Here is a 6,484-nt window from a genome sequence, read left to right as displayed (position 1 = left end):
GTATGCCGGGGGAACACTACCAAGGGACCAAGGAGATGGAAGAATTCCTTAAATTAAGAAGCCTTCTATCAAACAATACCGCTGGGAATTTTAGGAGAAATTAAGAGGAATTCTCCAGCAAACACGAGATTAAAACTCATGTTTTCTCACAATGTGAACCCCGGCACTTCGGGAGACAGAGGTGGGTGGATCATGTCGTCAAGAGATCAAGACCATCCTTGGCAACATGGTGAAACCGCATCTCTACCAAAAATACACAAATTAACTGGGCCGGGTGGCATGCGACTGTAGTCCCAGCTACTCGGGAGATCGAGGCAGGAGAATCGCTGGAACCTGGGAGGCAGAGGTTGCAGTGAGCTGAGATGACCCCACTGCACTCCAGTCTAGCGACAGAAGAAACCCTGAAACATAACACAAGAATCATTTTATTGGTGTGAGAGAGAGATGTGGGATAAATGCAGAGTGAAGAGAGAGCAGAATTTGATCAGTTAAATAGGTAAATACAATCTAGATAAGGACAAAAATATGTTAGGAGAAAAATGATAAATTACTGTTCCTATAATTCTGCTATGAGGAAAGCTGTATCGAAACATATGATTAGGGTCCACGAAATTCCATTCAAAGAAACTTAAATATTTACAAATCAAAAAATGACACTTCAGAAAAGTATGTTATCTTTAAAATTTGTATCATAACATACAATTCTTACAAATCCATTATGAAATATTAATTTTAAGAGTAGGCTATGTTCAATTTTAATAATCTTTAAGAATGGCCCATTTAACAACATGAAAATTTTCATATAGCTACAAAAAAGGTAGATATATTCTAATGCCTTGGTGTTGTCACAGGTAAGGAAATGCATATTCTCATATATGGCAGAGTAGTATTAATCTGCCCACTCCAGATCAATAGAGAAAAAAGTTACCACGTAATTATGTGCCTTAGAATGGAGCTACTCAGGAGGCTGAGGGAGGAGAATGGCATGAACCCGGGAGGCGGACATTGCAGTGAGCCGAGATGGCGCCACTGCACTCCAGTCTGGGTTACAGAGCGGGACTCCGTCTCAAAAAAGAAAGAAGAAGAGTGGAGCAGACAATGCAACTTCAACTTTAGAAAACATAGCTGATCAGTTCCACATGTGGTTGTTAAAACTCAAATGTTAGATTTTTGAAGGTGGGTTGCTAGAAAATACAATTGAGATACAGATCCAGGACTCAAAGGCCTCGAAATTCCCAGCCCTAGGCTGCTTGCCTGGCCTCCTCTCTGTTCCCTCTCTAATGCCGTCCCTCCCTCCCTGGAGTAGAACTGCAATGGATTGAGCCATAGGCCCTGGCTGATGATCTGGGGGACTGCAGAAGGGGGTCCACCGTAAGTCAGGTCACAGTTCAGAGCCCATTCCCCAGAGGCCAAGGAATGACCAGTGAGGTCCTTTCCCACGATGCACCTGCCACGGAACCCTCCTCAGCAATCTTGCCAAAACCCAGGCAGTCATTTTTTAGCCCAGCAGCTGAACGAGCTCAGGTAGGCAATGTTCTGCCTGCAGCTGGAGGCTCTATCTTTATGATCCCGGAACCACCGGACTGAAGTGCAATGAGACACCCCGTTCCCTGGGGGGAGAGGAGCCAGGAAGTTTCATGCCACACAGACCCTCCCACACACCAGCTCCCCTACTATGCTGGGAGGCACTCCTTACCAAGGATGCCAAAGCAATAGTCCTTCAGGATGACTTTCACTGTGGAAGTTAAAGTTGTGACAAAAGGAAATCTTCATTCAGCCGCCAGTAACTGGGGATGACTGAGTTCCTCCACCTGCCTGGCCAACAAGGAGAAACGGGATGGACTCGAAGCGACCATTTCATCTAGCTGGACTGAGGTGGCCTGCTAGCTGGAGTGAAGCATGAGTTTCCCATTCCCAGCTCTGCCACTGAGACACCGCGGGCCCCAGGGAGGCCTCAAACGGACTCAGACACTGGACCCCTCCCGCAGACCCAGGCTCCCCAGCCTGACCTGCACATCCATCGTGCAGCAAAGCAGGACTTCACCATGGTTTCTGACCCAGGACAACAACTGAGCGTGCCAAACAATTTACCTCTGGTCAAGGAGCCTCCAGACGACTCGTTGAGCAAGTCTCGTGACACCCTGCAATTTTCAAGAGCACAGAGAATCTGGAGCATCTGGCCTGTCGCCCTCGCTTGTTGCTTCTCTGTCGCTGTCTGTCGAGGAGGCAACCTCACAACTGTGGTGGTTTTTGGGGTGGGGAGAGCCAGGCCAAGAAACCTGCACTAACTAGGGAAAGGAGACAGAGGAAGTGGTTGCGGCCGAGGGCGGGGGGCGGGGTGATATAAGGCGGCTGCTTCCTCAGGGTTCAGGAGCCGCAGGAGGCCCTTGTGTGCTGGATGTTGGACACGCTCTGCTGACGTCCAGGTGTGTGGTGTCCTCTTGTCCTGGGCTTCCTGACGGGTGGGCCTGTCCACCTGAGGGAAGCCCTGTAGGTAGAAGGGGCTGCAGGGTCGTGCCTGGCGCTCCCTATGGGAATGGCTTGGGTGCAAAGGAGGTTATGTATGCTCAGGGCCTACACCCCTTTGGGTCCAGCGCCAGCAGCGGGGAGACAGGCGCTTCAGCGCTATGGGAGCCTCTGGGTCGGCAAGGCAGTGCACAACGGTGTGCACGCTGGCTGTCCATGGCCAGCCCTGGAGGCTGGCCTCCGGTACGTCTAGGGCATAGGACGGGAGCCCCTTTGGAATGCTCCTTTCCGTACAGCACCCTCCGGGAGGAAGCCTGCTACGCGGAGTCTGTATTGTCATAGACCTGCCAGAGGGCGTGCCGGCCTTCTGGCCTCTGGAGCAGACGAATTCCACCTCAGCCTAACCAAGAGACTTTCCTCCCACGCGCCCGCCCAGACCCACTTTCCCCAGGCCGCCTCGGCTGCCCTCGCCCCAGCAGCCAGAGAGACTTCTCCTCTGGATCTGCAGTATTCCATTCCATCTACCTGGCCTGCCCAGTGAAGTGAGATGTTTCATACGTGCCGTGTGGGTCAATGGCTTGCCACACTCAGGATGTCAGTGAGGGCACAGGGCTTCCATGCCCAAGATTCCAAAGGCCACGCAGCCCGCGTGTGCCTGGATGCAGCGCTACCTGGCGCAAGCCCCGAGGGCTTCTCAGAGGAGGCATAGCTCGGGAGGTTGGGACTGCAGGCCAGCCTAGGTTGCTGCTGCCCGGGGAGACGCCCACCGCCCTCGCACTGACTGGCCGCCAGGGGAGAACCGCGGTCTTGGAGGGGCTCCTGGTGCCCTTTGGTCTCCATGTCTTCCCGCGGCTCCCTGCGCCCTTTGCGTGCAGTCCCTTAGGGGGCGCCTGCTAGCCCGGCGCATGCGCCCTGAGGGCCCGCCGTCCCACCGGCTGCGGTGAAGGGCAGCGGCAGGGTTCCTGCGGTGAGGGTCCGGCAGCACAGGCGGTGGTCAGTGGGAGTCCGAAGGGGGGCACCGTCTTCAGGATGGAGTCTCTACAGGAGGGGGAGGCCGGGGCGCAGAGCGAGCAGGTAGCTTTGGGGGAGGAGGCGGTGCTGGGAGCGGATGACATAATGGCGGAGGTGGAGGTGGTGGCCCACCAGGAAGCCGACGAGAAGCGGCAGGAGCAGGTCCAGCGGGCACAGCCTGGCCCTGGGCCCATGAGCCCAGAGTCTGCACTGGAGGAGCTGCTGGCCGTTCAGGTGGAGCTGGAGCCGGTTAATGCCCGAGCCAGGAAGGCCTTTTCTCAGCAGAGGGAAAAGATGGAGCGGAGGCGCAAGCCCCACCTGGACCGCAGAGGCGCCATCATCCAGAGCATGCCTGGCTTCTGGGCCAATGTTGTATCCTTTGCAGTGTTTCTTCTGCTTTTCCAGTTGAGAGGTGCTCTTGGGAAGTGTAAGGAACTTACGGGCGGCTCGGCGTCGATGTGACCATTTGGGGAACACGGGTGAGTGTCCACAGACAAATGTGGCTGAAGAAAGCCAGAGCAGACACGGGTACTATTTTCCTGCGTGCGTGAGAGAAACGCTTCATGGTGCCAAGCAGCAGACGTTTGGGGCATCTTTCTGAAGAGCAGAAGCGAGTTCTCAGCAGAACACGTGTTGCTGTGAATCAAGCTATTGTTAAGGGACTGTGACTGCTCCGCCTTGCCAGTCCGATCTGGGACTGGGCTTCTTCGGGTATGAGCAGATTCTGCCAGGCCTCAGACACCGGCAGTTCTCTGCATATCGCCCCTCCCCGTGTCAGTGCGGTCAGCCTCACAATGATACACCCTCGGTGAACCCCGAGAGGTCTGAATTCAGGGGGAGGGAGAGGAGAAAGGGAGGTCATTCATGGATGCAGATCTGAAAAAATCCCCTAGCCGCCCCTCTGGGTGCTCTTAGGCCTTCCCCGTTGCTTCTAGCTTTTCTTTCCGTTGCATCTCAAGGCTCTTTGACCTCAATCAGATTGCAAACCACCCTCAGATGTCGGCCCTGCTCACTGACCAAGATGAAGACATGCTGAGCTACATGATCAACTTGGAGGTGAGGCCGGGAAGACTAAGGCTGGAGGGTTGAGTGGGGGAGGGCAAGGGACATAATTTATTCCTGCAGGCAACAGTGGGCACCTCAGCCAAAAAGGTGTTTAAGCTTTCTCCACCTTGTCCGGACAGGTGAAAGAAGCGAAGCATCCCGTTCATCTCTGCCAGATCATGTTGTTCTTTCGGAGTAACCCCTACTTCCAGAATAAAGTGATTACCAAGGAATATCTCGTGAACGTCACAGGTGACAGGTGGCTCCCAGGATGGGTAGTGGAAGGAGGAAGGTGGGTGGATCAGTGCCAACGTGTTCCAGCCCCCTTACCAAAACATCCTCTGTCTGTAGAATACAGGGCTTCTCATTCCACTCCAATTCAGTGGTGTCAGGATTATGAAGTTGAGGCCTATCGCCGCAGACACAACAACAGCGGTCTTAACTTCTTCAACTGGTTTTCTGACCACAACTTCGCAGGATCCAATAGGATTGCTGAGGTGGGTCCTTGCTGGGAAACATGAGGAATGACCCCGGTGTGTTCCCAGCTGCTTGGGTCACCAGTCTGAGCTCTCATGAGGCCTTTTCCGGTTGATTCCCCTGACAGATCCTATGTAAGGACCTGTGGCGCAATCCCCTGCAATACTACAGGAGGATGAAGCCACCTGAAGAGGAAACAGAGATTTCAGGTGAGGCGTACAGTTGGAACTGGAGCTGTCTGATACCCGGGATAAGGGTGTTGACACACCTCTCTATTCAGGGAGCCTGGAGGCTCATTTCAGAAATGTAGAACCTGGGGGTCCGTCTTATCCATGTGGAAATTCCTTGAGAGGAAGACACAGCATGACAGAATCCAGGACATTCATGGCATTGGGCTGAAAAAGGCACATGAGACACTGCACTGCAAAGCAGGTTATAACTGTGGAGTCTTAAGCCCGGGGAAGCATAGTGCGTGTCCACACTCACTGAGAAGTAAAGCCGAGTTATTACCTTCAATCTGTGGCACTTGGTTCCATGGCCGTCAACCCGACGGGGAGTCATCTTACCAACCCCTAAAGCTTGGGCTCCCGGAATGTGCCTGGTTGTCCTCCTTGCCACAGACCACAAAGGACTGTTTAGATCGATGGATTTCCTTAAGCTATTACCCCATCGGATTTCCGTGTGCTTTTAGTGTACAACGCGTCTTGTTAGCTGACTCCTGTCACAGAGAATACTGGAAATGGGGCAGGTATTGCAGAGAATAGTTTGTAACACATGCACGGCAGGAGGAAGTTGAAGAGATCACAAAAGGGGAAGGGGTAGTCTTTTCTCAGCAGGCCGTAAAATTAAAACATTTTAAATGGTGGCTCAGAGGAGATGCAATTTGACATGTGTTTGTGTTTCTCTAGGGAACGCGCAGATGTTGGGTTGAATATGATGGAGCATCGGACACAGGTGCTGTGTTCACCTAACACGGCAGAACTCCTGAAAACTTACTACAGTATGCAGGATGTCAGCACTCAGCATGGTCTTGTGCACAGGAACTAAAGGACAAGCAGATCCAGTCACAGCAAATGAAGACAGGAAGCGGGGTGGGGGAATTGAATTGTATGGAATAAAAAGTAAACAGTATTAAGGATGTGTGGCTCTGTGTGTGTGTGTGTGTGTGTGTGTGTGTGTGTGTGTCTGTGTGTCTGTGTGTGTGTGTCGGTTGATCCCCTGGATTCCGCTGTCATAATGAATTGATCAATCTATATGTTTGATTCTCTTCATGAAAATGACCAGTCTGTGTGGGAGCTGGGCCTCTGAATTTGTAGAGTGAATTGGTGTGAAATGTTTTGGGATTCTTTCTATAGCACAGAGTTGGGGAGGTACAAGAAACAGAAGACAGTTAAGTTGACAGCTTACTTCATCCTATGGAAGCAGAGATAGTTCAATGACATTGGGTGATGGACACTGAGATATCCAGGGCCCAGTTTGCTGGGGT

The 6,484-nt window shown here is 52.5% G+C and overlaps 1 pseudogene; it reads left to right on the top strand.

Annotated features, from left to right (window-relative positions):
• Nucleotides 1–3,371: 3,371 nt before the first annotated feature.
• LOC144338889 (testis-specific Y-encoded protein 2-like) lies at nt 3,372–6,129 on the top strand (annotated as a pseudogene).
• Nucleotides 6,130–6,484: the final 355 nt, after the last annotated feature.

This window comes from Macaca mulatta, chromosome Y, assembly GCF_049350105.2.
Source record: "Macaca mulatta isolate MMU2019108-1 chromosome Y, T2T-MMU8v2.0, whole genome shotgun sequence".
Lineage (NCBI taxonomy): Eukaryota > Metazoa > Chordata > Mammalia > Primates > Cercopithecidae > Macaca > Macaca mulatta.
This window is presented reverse-complemented; position numbering and strand designations above follow the sequence as displayed.